Below are 12,807 nucleotides of genomic sequence, written 5' to 3' on the forward strand. Positions count from 1 at the left end.
ATCTGATTCAAGCATTCAAAATTCTAAAAGGTATTGACAATGTCGACCCAGGGGACTTTTTCGACCTGAAAAGATAAACAAGAACTAGGGGTCACAAATGGAGATTAGATGGGCATTCAGAACTGAAAATAGGAGGCACTTTCTTACACAGAGAATTTTGAGGGTCTGGAACCAACTCCCCAGTAATGTTGTTGAAGCTGACACCCTGAGATCCTTCAAGAAGCTGCTTGATGAGATTCTGGGATCAATAAGCTACTAACAACCAAACAAGCAAGATGGGCCGAATGGCCTCCTCTCATTTGTAAATTTTCTTATGTTCTTATATATTTATTGTGACAAACGGGATTGTTTTGCCACGGTCGGGACCTTTTTTACTGTCTTCTAGCGTAAAGTGAACAAAACCAAAAACAGGGTGTGCATGTATATTTATTCACAAAAACAAAACAAAAAAAAAAAACAAAAGTCTAGCTCCATCAAGGAGCACTAGCTAAACTTTAAAAAGTCTTAACTAATGAACCAGATGGCTAAGCCGTTTAGCGGTAAACAAAAACACTTGTTACACACAGTACACAAGTTACACACAATACACATTTCACAATACCTTTTTCTAAGCTCCCCCTCTCAGGTCTGTTCATAGACCTTAGTCTTCATGCAGACTGAACAAACCTTTCTTGACCTGCTTAAATACCTTCCTGCTTAAATTACAGGCAGATGTCCCTCATTCCATTAGAGCCAGGTGCCCCGAGGCATTCTGGGAGATGTTGTCCTGTATCCTACTTGGACTACATTTTCCTCGCCTACTCTGCCACTATATATATATATATATATATATATATATATATATATATATATATATATATATAGTGCCTATAGAAAGTCTACACAACCTTGACCTTTTTTCACATTTTGTTGTGTCAGTGCCTCAGAGTTTCATGCATTTAAATGAGGATTTGTTTCCACTTATCTACACACCATACTCCACACTGTTAAGGGGAAAAAAGTTTTTATTGAGAAAAAAATATATATTAAAAATACAAAACTGAAAGATCATAATTGGATAAGTCTCCACCCCCCTGAGTTAATACTTGGTGAAAGCACCTTTGGCAGCAATTACAACTTTGCACACCTAGATTTGGAAATAATTGACCATTCTACTTTACAAAACTGTTCAAGCTCTGTCAAATTCCTTGGGGAGCAGGCAGATGTCCCTCTTCAAGACAGCAATCTTCAAGTCATGCCACAAATTTTTCGATTGGATTTAGGTCAGGGCTCTGACTGGGCCACTCAAGGACATTTACCTTTTTGTTCCTTAGCCACTCCAGTGTAGCTTTGGCTGTGTGCTTTGGGTCGTTGTCATGCTGAAAGGTGAACTTCCATCCCAGTTTCAACTTTCTAGCAGAGGGCAGCATGTTTTCCTCAAGGACTTCTCTGTACTTTGCTCCATTCATTTTCCCTTCTATCCTGACAAGTGCCCCAGTCCCTGCCGATGAGAAACATCCCCATAACATGATGCTGTCACCACCATGCTTCACAGTAGGGATGATGCTCTTTGGGTGATGCACTATGTTGGGTTTGCGCCAAACATAACGCTTTGCATTTAGGCCAATAAGTTCCATTTTAGTTTCGTCAGACCACAAAACTTTTTGCCACATGGCTACAGAATCTCCCGAGTGTTTTTTTTTGCATACTTCAAACAGGATTCAAGGTGGGCTTTCATGAGTAATGGCTTCCTTCTTGCCACCCTACCATACAGGCCAGATTTGTGGAGTGCTTGAGATATTGTTGTCACATGCACATTTTGACCAGTCTTGGCCATAAAAACCTGTAGCTCTTGCAAAGTTGTCATTGGCCTCTTGGTAGCCTCTCTGATCAGTCTCCTTCTGGCTCGGTCATCCAGTTTGGAGGGACGGCCTGATCTAGGCAGGGTCTTGGTGGTGCCATACATCTTCCACTGTTTAATAATAGTCTTGACCGTGCTCCAAGGGATATTCAATTTTTTTATACCCATCCCCTGATCTGTGCCTTTCAACAACTTTGTCCCGGAGTTCTTTTGAAAGCGCCTTGGTGCTCATGGTTGAGTCTTTGCTTTGAAATGCACTACCCAGCAGAGGGAACCTACAAGAACTGCTGAATTTATCCTGAAATCATATGAATCACTACAATTTAACTTAGGTGGAGGCCACTTAACTTGGTGTGTGCTTTTGAAGGCGATTGGTTACACCTGAGCTAATTTAGGATTGCTATTACAAGGGGGGTGGACACTTATCCAACCAAGCTATTTCAGTTTTTATTTTTAATTAATTTTCTACAAATTTCTAGAATATTTTTTTCACTTGGAAGTTGTGGGGTAGGATGTGCAGATAAATGAAAATATTTTTTCATTTAAAATATTTTAATGCATTTTAATTCCAGGCTATAAGGCAACAAAAGGTGAATATTTTGAAAGGGGACTTTCTATAGGCATTTTATATTAGTGATTGAGGGATTAACTACCTAGCAATTATTTATTAATCCCTTGGTCACATTCTACACGAGTTTTCTAATGTGGACGGGTGACTGTATATATATATATATTTATATATATATATATATATATATATATATATATATATATATATATATATACAGTGCCGTGAAAAAGTATTTGCCCCCTGTCTGATTTTCTGCATTTTTGCATATTTTTGACACTGAATTTTATCAGATCTTCAACCAAAACCTAATATTAGATAAAAGGGACCCTGAGTGAACAAATAACACAAAAATGTGATACATATTTCATTTATTTATTAAAGAAAGTTATGCAACACCCAATGCCCCCGTGTGAAAAAGTAATCGCCCCCTTAGACTCAATAACGTTAGGTTACCTACCGCAACCCTGGTTCCCTGAAAGAAAAGACAACCACCAACATTAAGTATGGGATATTCCCTGACCTAGAGGTAGGTAATACTGAGCTCTCTATATCAGAGCTGCCAAAGGCCCCTTCCTGTGATGACGCACTCGGTCCCGCCTACCGAGGGTACAAAACCGTCACTCACCGGAAGATCTCCCTCTTTTTCCTCCGAACCCGTGAGGGCGACCGGAGCGACCTCATGGTTGGCGGTCGTCTTCTCTTTCAGGGAACCAGGGTTATGGTAAGTAACCTAACGTTCCCTTTCAAGTCGAAGACGACCACCAACATTAAGTATGGGATAATATATACCAGAGCCGTCGCGAGGGAGAAGGAACGGCAGCATATGAGGGACGCACAACACTGTCTAACCCAGAGGTTAGCGGTGTGAACTTACACCCTCAAGGACCCTTGTGCCCACAGACGGCACAGCAGGATCTACCACATTAATGTGGTAGAATCTGGTGAAAGTATGCGGCGTAGCCCAGCTAGCCGCAGTACAAAAATCAGACATCGAAGCGCCCTTAAAAAGGGCCCAAGATGTAGCCAACCCTCTAGTTAAATGCACAGCTACTCTACCAGGTGGGGGTAAACCAGCACCATTATATGCAGTCGACACCATGTCCGCAATCCAGTGTGACAGACGCTGCTTAGAGAGGGGCTGTCCAATAGTCCGTGTACCATAACAAACAAAAAGCTGGTCCGATTTATGCAAAGCTTTCGTCTTAAGTACATAATACCTCAATGCCCGCACTGGGCAGAGGAAGTTTAGCCTCTCATCCGCCGATGAAGTAAATGGAGGCGGATGAAAAGACTCCAGTTCCACCGATTGGTTAATATGAAAAGCTGTGATCACCTTGGGGAGGAAAGCGGGGTTGTTGCGCTGTGAAACTCTGCTTCCATCCTCCCACACACGCATGCAGGAGCTGTGCACGGACAGCGCCTGCAGCTCACTGATCCGCTTAGCAGAGGTGATAGCTAAAAGGAAGGCTGTCTTCATAGACAGGCACTTCAGCTCCATGGAGTCTAAAGGCTCAAACTGGGCTTTTGTAAGAGCCTTCAGTACAATGTTAAGGCTCCACTCGGGAAGAACAGTCCTCCTAGGAGGATGTAATCTCCGTGCGCCTTTAAGAAAGCGCGTAGCCAAAAAATGCGCACCCGGGGACATAGAATCTACGGGGGCATGACAAGCAGATATAACCGCCAGATACACTTTTAACCTGGAAGGGGACCTTCCAGCATCAAGCAATTCCTGCAGGAACTGCAATATAACTGGCATCGGGCAAGTAACAGGGTCATGGCTCCAAGCCAGGCACCAGGCTTGAAAACACTTCCACTTGTAGGTATACACCGACCTAGTGAAGTCTGCCCTAACATTCTGCATTGTGCTCACAACCGCGTCCAATAGCCCTAGGGCTAACCAGCGGTCCCTTTCAGGGGCCAGACCCACAACTGGAACCTGCCTGGATCCGGGTGCCAAAGGGAACCCTGTGCCTGAGTGAGGAGATCCAGACTAAGTGGGATCTCCCAAGGCTGGCCGTACAGCAGCTGGCACAGGGTCGCAAACCATATTCTCCTGGGCCACCTGGGGGCCTCTAGGAGGACTGATGCTTTTTCTGACCGGACTTTCTCCAGAAAAACTGGGAGCAATGGTATAGGAGGAAAGGCATACAAAAATGCTTTGGGCCAAATGTGCGCTAGGGCGTCTATGCCGAGTGGACCGCCTAAGTGATGGAGGGAGTACCATAGGGGGCAATGTGTCATCTCTGCCGAAGAGAACAGAACGACCTGCGCCTTCCCGAACCGTTCCCAAATGCGCTCCACCGTCTGAGGGTGGAGACGCCACTCTGACGGATGCGGACCTCTCCTGGAGAGGAGATCCGCTGCCAAGTTCGCCACTTTCGGAATGTGCGTCGCCCACAGGGACAGCAGGTTGGCCTGGGCCCATACTAATAGCCTGAAAGCTATGCGATGCAACCCCGGAGACCGAAGGCCTCCCTGGTGGTTGATATACGCTACTACTCTTGTGCTGTCCGTCCGGATCAACACATGTGTGCCGCTCAGGACTGGAAGAAAGTGCTCGAGAGCAAGGAACACCGCATGCAATTCCAGCATGTTTACGTGCAGGGGTGCCCAGCGGTCCGACCAGGATCCGCGGACTCCCCTGCCCTGCCAGGCTGCTCCCCAACCCTGGTTGGAGGCGTCTGTTGTCACCACTTGGTGATTTAATACTACTCCCATTTGTACCCCTCTGTGCAGGTGAGAGGGAACCCTCCACCAGCACAGGGCTGCTGAGCATGTGTGAGACACAGTCAACCTGCGGTGTTTGTCGCGTTTGGCGTTGAGGTGAAATGCATTGAGCCACGCTTGCAGCGTGCGCGAATGTGAAGCAGACCCAGTTGGATCGCTACTGTGGCTGCGGCCATCAGACCCAGTAGTTTCTGGCACACCATGAGGGTTACCTGCGATCCCTGTCGAAACAGGGAGAGGCAATCCTGAATAGCTGCTACCCTGTCGTCAGACAGGTATATGCGCATTGCATTGGAGTCAAGCCGGAGCCCTAAATACGTGGTGCATTGCACTAGTGCGAGCCGACTCTTTGCATCGTTCAAGGCTAAACCTAGCCTGACCAGATGCTCCGTCACAATTGCCGTGTGGGCTAGAGCTCCCTCACGAGACTGGGAACAGAGCAACCAGTCGTCGAGATAGTTTAAAACTCTGATCCCCTGCAGCCGCAGGGGAGCCAGTATAGCATCTACGCACTTTGAAAACGTGCGGAGCTAGGGAGAGACCGAACGGTAGCACAGCAAACTCGTACGCGCTTCCTTGAAAGGAAAAGCGCAGATACTTCCTGTGCTCTGGACGAATGGGCATATGAAAGTATGCGTCCCATAAGTCCACAGTTGTGAACCAGTCACCCGGCCGGACTGACTGGAGGATGTGACGGTGTGTCAGCATTCGGAACCTCCTTTCTTTCAAAAACCCATTTAGGAGCCTCAGATCTAAGATGGGGCAAACCCCTCCATCTCTTTTGTGTACCAGAAAGTATCTTGAATAGTACTCCTCCTCCTGAGAGAAGGGGTCTACTCAACGAATAGCTTGCTTGCGCAGCAAGGCATCCACTTCTTCCTGAAGTACGAAGGCCTGCAAGGGGTCTGTCACGAAGGTGCTTATGACACCTCAAAAGGGAGGAGGTCCTGAGCGAAACTGAAGCGCATAGCCGGTTTGCACGGTAGTGAGCACCTAGGTATCTGTGGTGCAAGCGCGCCAGTACTGCAGCTGTTGTGCCGAAAAGGGGGCCTGAGGCCGCCAGCCTTCAGGGACCCTGCTGGGGCTGCTGAGGCTGGGGCTGAGCAGTTTGGGGTGAGCGTGTAGCGTGCTGGCCCTGAAAACGACCCCTGAGACGCTGGTATGTGGATCGACCACGACCTGTGTTTCCTCTACCTGCTGGTTGGGCTCTGTTACCTTGAAGGCGATGCCTTAGGTCACCCCGCGGGGCTGTGGGGACTGGAACTGTTCTGGTAAGAGTTTGAGTCTGGGGAGCCAGACCTACTCCACACCGGAGCGCGGGGAGGGAGCAGCGCAGCCACCTGACGGGAAACCTCCCGTTCCCGAAGAGATTTCTGCAGAATCTCTACCACAGCTGGCCCAAACGTATGTCCCGGGGATATGGGCGCATCCAGCAGCGCAGCTTTATCTGCAACAGGGACCCTGGCTTGTGACAGCCACAGCTGTCTACGCGCCACAATTAAGCCCGCCAGGCTTTGGCCCAGGGCTTGCCCCTGCAGACCGGAGATCTGCATTAGTGTATCGGACAGGAGACGCAGCTCTGAGGCCACCAAACACCATCCAAATACGCGGTCAGCACACTCGCAGTGTTAGCCTTTAAATGCGTCTCTGTCACCCTGCACTGAGGGTTAGGACACATCGGGTCTCTAGCAAGCCCCTCCACCGGCGGGGCCCTCACCAGGGCCGCGATGGTGGAGTCTACTGGGGGAAACCCCGCCAGGCCGAGCTTATCTGCGCCCTCAAAGGAGGAGAGCGGTGTAGCCTGCTTGGAGACGCTGGGAGCCGAAGCTGGTCTGTCCCAGGAGGAGCGTACTTCCTCCACAAAGTCTGGGAAGGCTAGGAAACACTGCGGGCGGGGAGCCAGCACCTGCGTCCGGAACACGGAACGGCGCGGCTGTGCCGCTGGTGTCCAGGGAACCTGCAGGAACACTGTAGCACGTTCCATGAGAGCCGAGACCGTGCTTGACAACGGGGTGGAATTGGCTTCTGACACACACTCATAGCTGGGTTCCTCCTACAATTCACACTGATCAGCTGCTTCTGATCAGATCTTAATGAACGAATAGCTAATTTATCGATAGAGCAATGAGATGATGATGCGATTGTATTTGCAGAATAATATGGGCGATTGAATTTTAACAAACAGAAAAAAATAGTGACTGGCTGCAATTCATTCTTAGTATAATACAATTATTTGACGCGCATGCGGGTATTTAAGCACCATTCTTAATTGTAGCTAAGGATGGTTCATTTACACCTTCATTTAGTTCAATTTAGGGGCAAGTTTGAAATCCCGTTCTGTCTCACAGCGTCCGGTTAATCTGGAGCCATATGGTAACCCTATCTAATGAGGCGCTTTTATATATATATATATATATATATATATATATATATATATATATATATATATATATATATATATATAATGTGTGTGTTTTGGTTCTCGTGAATCCCATACGCCTTCATGGAAAATAACGTTATTTTTAAGTAAAGAATTGCAAATGGTAAACCTTGGGTAAAAGGTACGTGGAACTGTGTGGTTTGATCAAATAATAAGGATTTAAAAGGTTGTAATTGCAAAAATAAGTTTTTAGTCCGTTTTAACGACTCTTTTTTTGTAAAAATAGAGATAAATAACATTGCCCCCCCCCTTCCCCCCCCCTTCTACAGTGGCCTAGAACTGTAAAACGCAATTGCACATTTCTTAAAATTTCGAGATATATATTTTTAATATTTTTAATATTTGGAGAGCACAAAAAAAAAACGAGAACGCAAAAAATATTTCCAGAGCACAAAAAAAAAAAAAAAACAGAACGTGAAATATATTTTGAGGACAAGAAAAAAAATAATTTGACAACAGGAAAAAAATTGTTTACAACGGAAATGACATTATGACATGATCTAATATAATGCAGCGATCACATGTTGGACTTGGATTGGAGCTGGAGGACTGTTGGAGAGAAGTAAAGAAGAAACACTCTAGTGGGATTCAGTACGTCAATATTTAATACATCTGTGTCTTCTGAAAGTGTTTCTTACTTAAACATTAAGCGGTGTAAGTCGAGTGCATGGAATCTACTAATATCCCTTTCTCAACGCAGGCCATGTTTTGCCCTTTTTGTGGGATTCAGCTTGGCACAACGCCATCGTTTTGCCGCAACTGTGGCAAATCTCTGTGGTTCCTGTGTGAAGAAAATCAAATCGAGCCTTTCCTCCCTCGGTGAGCTATGGGGCAAATACAGGTACATTACTGCTACATCGTTTTATGGCTTTTCTGTTTACATGTGTGTTTTAAATATTGTCACGCGTTCAACATTTCTGAAGAAAGTGGAATCTGTGAAGCTCTAATTTGATAATTTAGGTTGAATATAGTAATCCATACTTTTTTTATAGAAACAAAGCTTTATTCTCACAAAACAGTGTATACAAATATTGAGCTACACAAATATTGATCTACTAAATTGAAAGCGATATCGGAATAAAGTCCTTCTGATTAAAGGGCAAAACTACGTTAAAGTGGTTTAATTTGCTACAATACAATTTTGCCAGCTGTATCGTTATTAAATAATTAAAATACAGCATGTATTATGCAGATAAACAGTATAATTAAGTTACAGTATTACTTAATACTAAAATACCACGTTTTTATGTAATTCCTGCTATTAAAATTACTAAATGGATTTAAATACTGTAGTTTTCCACTGACATTACAACTACAACGAATACAGTGGTGTACTAGTAGAACTAATAGTACTAGACCGTTATGTATTGCATTTATGGAAATCTGTAAATGTATTCCCCGAAATTGAGCTGATGTAGGTTGTAGCTGCTGCAAGGATATACAAGGGTTCTATACCAGTTTGACAGCAAAACAGTCAAAATATTTATCCTTTGCTGAAATAACTAATGTTAGATCAATGCAGCATTGTTTTTATTCCATCTTCAGCTCACAATTCTGGATGGAGCTGCTAGAAGAACTGAAGGAGTCAGGCCATTTCATTGGCTCCAAAAGGATTTAAATGAATGCACAATCTACTCTGGAACCAGCACAGAATCAGACCTTCAAGAATGTCGTCCTGTCCATCAGGTATTCCTAATGAGTTATTTCAGATCAGCTTAATGTTACAATAAATCCTGTTTAATTACTTATTTTAAAAGAAAATATGTAATTAATCTAAGAAAGTGGAATCATGGTTTATTTTTATTGTTTTAGAGTTGGCTTCTAACAGAAGAAAAGCAATCTGAAAACAATTTAAGATTAATATGCTGTAATCTATAGTAATACTGAAGTGTCAACTGGAAAAGTAATTACAATATTTTTCATGTCTAGATTTCAGTTTAGGGACTGTATGCAGTGTTTCAGGAGCAGCTTCTGCAGCTTTCAACACAGTGCAAAGAGGTTTGCTCTTGTGGAGATGAAAAAATTCAAGAGTATTTGAATTTAATAAAAGAACAGGACAATTTACAAACCCCGCTTACATGGGAATCTGCTGTAGACATATCTGAAATTGAAGGACATTGCTAATTTGTAAATAGATTTAATAGTTATAGTTTCAAGGGATTCATATACTTCCGTAATTTCTGTAAGAATAAAGGTTTGTTTTCAGCCCTAATAAAACATTACATTGTACCTCTTATTTAAAAATGTCTCCCGCTTTCTGCAGATAATTAATCCGGGAATCTTCTACAGAGGTGTGCATCTTACTACTGATTTTATTGTATTTTATAACTGCTCTTATCTGTAATGTGATATTTTGTATTTTTTATATTTTGTAATGTGGTACTTTGTAACAACTGTAAGTCACCCCGGATAAGGGCGTCTGCTAATAAATAAATAATAATAATAATCTTGGAAGTTCACTATTTTCTTTTCCTCTTTGAATTGCCACAGCAACTAATGAAGAAATCTTTTACTCCTGCGAACTCTGCTTGTGAACCTGTTGTTCAAACCAGGAGATAAAGACTTTAGCAGCGCGACAAATGCACCCTGCTTCTGGGTCTTGTTGCTCGTGGTTTGTGTATGGTAGCAGACCTGAGGTGCAGGTAACTGTAGAATCTTGCTATAGCTCATTAATGCAAACCCATGTAACCACAGGACCACTCATCTTCTTGACAGTGGGAAGTAAAGCTATAAATTCTACCTGCTTTGAACTCGGCATCCTAAAAAGATGCTTTTGTTACCACTGAAAGAAAGACTGTACTGCTGGAGATATCACGCAGAGGAAGGACAACCCAGAGATTTTATAAGAACCCATCAGCAATTCTTCACAAAACTGTTATTTCTTCAAAAACCAAAGGCTGGACCACAGAACCGTTAGCTGTGGGATTGTTTTCCGTTCTTTTTCATAAGACTACTTTATTTCCTCAATATGGACTCTTGCACAACCCTCAAAGTTATAAAGGAAGGTAACTGATTTATTGAACTCATGGTGCATAAGCTAGGACAATAATGTTGGATTGAATTATCCATGTTCTTTTGTAACAAATGATGTTGATCACATGTATAAGGCATGAATTAACACTTCTCACAATCCAATGAATTCATGGGTCAGGAAGGTACAATTGTATTATGTCCTGATAAGACAGATAATATATAAAATCTCTCTATCTGGACACAATGCAATACATGAGTACCTTCCTGACCCATGCATTATGTAGTTATTCATAAATGACAAAATGGTGGTAAAAGTCAATGCAAGATCTCCCCTTTGTTCCAAATTAAACCAGGTATAATGCATTTTTTTTATAACTAAGCAATCAAATCTACAGAAAGTAAAAATAAAATAAAATAATAAAAGTCAAATGTTCACACTTGGCTTCAGTGTAATCTCTGATAGAAGAATGTTACAAGACTCATTTCTTTAGTTTCCAAAGCTTTAGCTTGCTTTGTGTTTCTTATTACCATAATTACCGGTTACAAGGAGAATACACTTTTGCATTTGATAACTCCACATACTTACATGATCCAGTTTAAAGAAAAAAATTCTGCAGAAATCTCTTTTAAAAGCAAAACATTAATGCATTGTTAATTTACAAATCAACTTGGATGTTGATCTCTTTCTGTTACTATTCTGGGGTGGTTTCTGCCCGTGACACAGAGGGCACAGCCTGTCAATCCAACTCCATTTTCCTGTTTCAGACTGCCCACACCATGTTGTTCTGGCCACCCCCTTTATCATTCTGACCCTCAATCTCACCGGCAGAAACCACTCCAGAAAAAGTTTGAGACAAAGTAACTTCGACTTCTGAATCAAAAGTTGAAGAAACTCCCTCTTTGGCCCTACAGCATCAATTCCATCTTCAGTATTGCTAGAGTCATCCGTGAACTTCACTAGCATAGTGTTTGTAGGGTCATAAGAACTACACTTAAAACCACATACAGCTCAGTCCCCGATGTCTCTTCTGTTAATGTTGAACTTTGAGATTTTGGCTGATTGTATTTGCATGGCTAAATTCCCCAAAATTTCTTATTAAGACCAGCAGACTTACAAAGCTGATAATGAACTGAACAAAACAAACTATTAATGACTCATAACTCAAATTAAAGTTTAAGGCAAAATTAATATTTACAGAATAGCTTGGAAAGGCAGTGACATTTAGCAGTTCTAAAATTTAAAATTTACCAGAAGCAGGACTACATTAAACATTTTGAAAGTACTGTCATCTTCAATTACAATGGTGTAAAAACATCAGTGTGGTTTCTGGATGATGCAAAATACAACATTAAATATATGTATTCAGATATTCATATCCTGACAAATTGTAAATAGTGATATTCTCAAATTTTCGAAATAAAGATAATGAACTATGTGTTACAAGAGCATGGCCCTGTCATTACGAGTTACAGACAAAGGTTTTTGGTTGTTATTTCATAGAAAGGTTTCTTAAATGTATTACCTGTAACACTTGTGCTGTGCACTGTTGACAGAGGTACCAGCACTTTTGGATACACCCAGGCTTGATGTACTTGCAGAACACAGATATTTTTATTTATGTTTTGCAAGTGAATATCATATGTGATATATATATGTTTTAGTTATGTTTAAATGTCTCAAATCCTATCTGAAGTTAATTTGGCCTGAGTGATACTGTTACAGCTGTAGATGTACGTTACTAGCTGGCTTTCTTGTAGCTTGGTTATGCTACCGTGTTATGTGCCTGTGTCGTAAAAGGCTTGTTATTATGTTTTGCGGCATTGCCGTTTGTGAATATGTGAGTGTATGCAAGTGAGATTAAAAACGTGAGACACACATCGAAACACTAGTCTACTTCATCTTATTGAAACACAACAGATACATCATACTAACAATAATAAATGTTTAATAAATGGTCGCAGCATTCATATGCACTTTTTTCGGGGGTGGGAGGGCAACATATTTACATCCGGACCTCCACTTCAATTTGATTTCTCAAAGTGGCCCGTGGTGGAATTGAGTTTGACACCCCTGATCTAAACCATTTAAAAAGTCTAAGCAGTCTACTTTTCCTTACCTTACCTTTCTACTTTAGTGTATAGGTCTGCTATTGCATCTCGTTTAAGCGCTGCTTCACTGTACTGGTTGTTAAGAGTGTTGTTTATGTCATCATCAGGATCATTTTGAAAAATGGTAATTTCTGGGGGTTCATCGCC

General features: G+C 42.5%; 1 long non-coding RNA gene across 1 annotated transcript; it reads left to right on the plus strand.

Moving 5' to 3' along the window:
- The first annotated feature begins 8,050 nt into the window (after positions 1-8,050).
- On the plus strand, positions 8,051-12,543 carry LOC117408665 (uncharacterized). Its single transcript, XR_004545408.2, has 4 exons — positions 8,051-8,169; positions 8,279-8,419; positions 9,124-9,264; positions 9,842-12,543. It is a non-coding gene; the product is annotated as an uncharacterized LOC117408665 (long non-coding RNA).
- The last annotated feature ends 264 nt before the right edge of the window (positions 12,544-12,807 follow it).

This window comes from Acipenser ruthenus, chromosome 2 (genome assembly GCF_902713425.1).
Source record: "Acipenser ruthenus chromosome 2, fAciRut3.2 maternal haplotype, whole genome shotgun sequence".
Lineage (NCBI taxonomy): Eukaryota > Metazoa > Chordata > Actinopteri > Acipenseriformes > Acipenseridae > Acipenser > Acipenser ruthenus.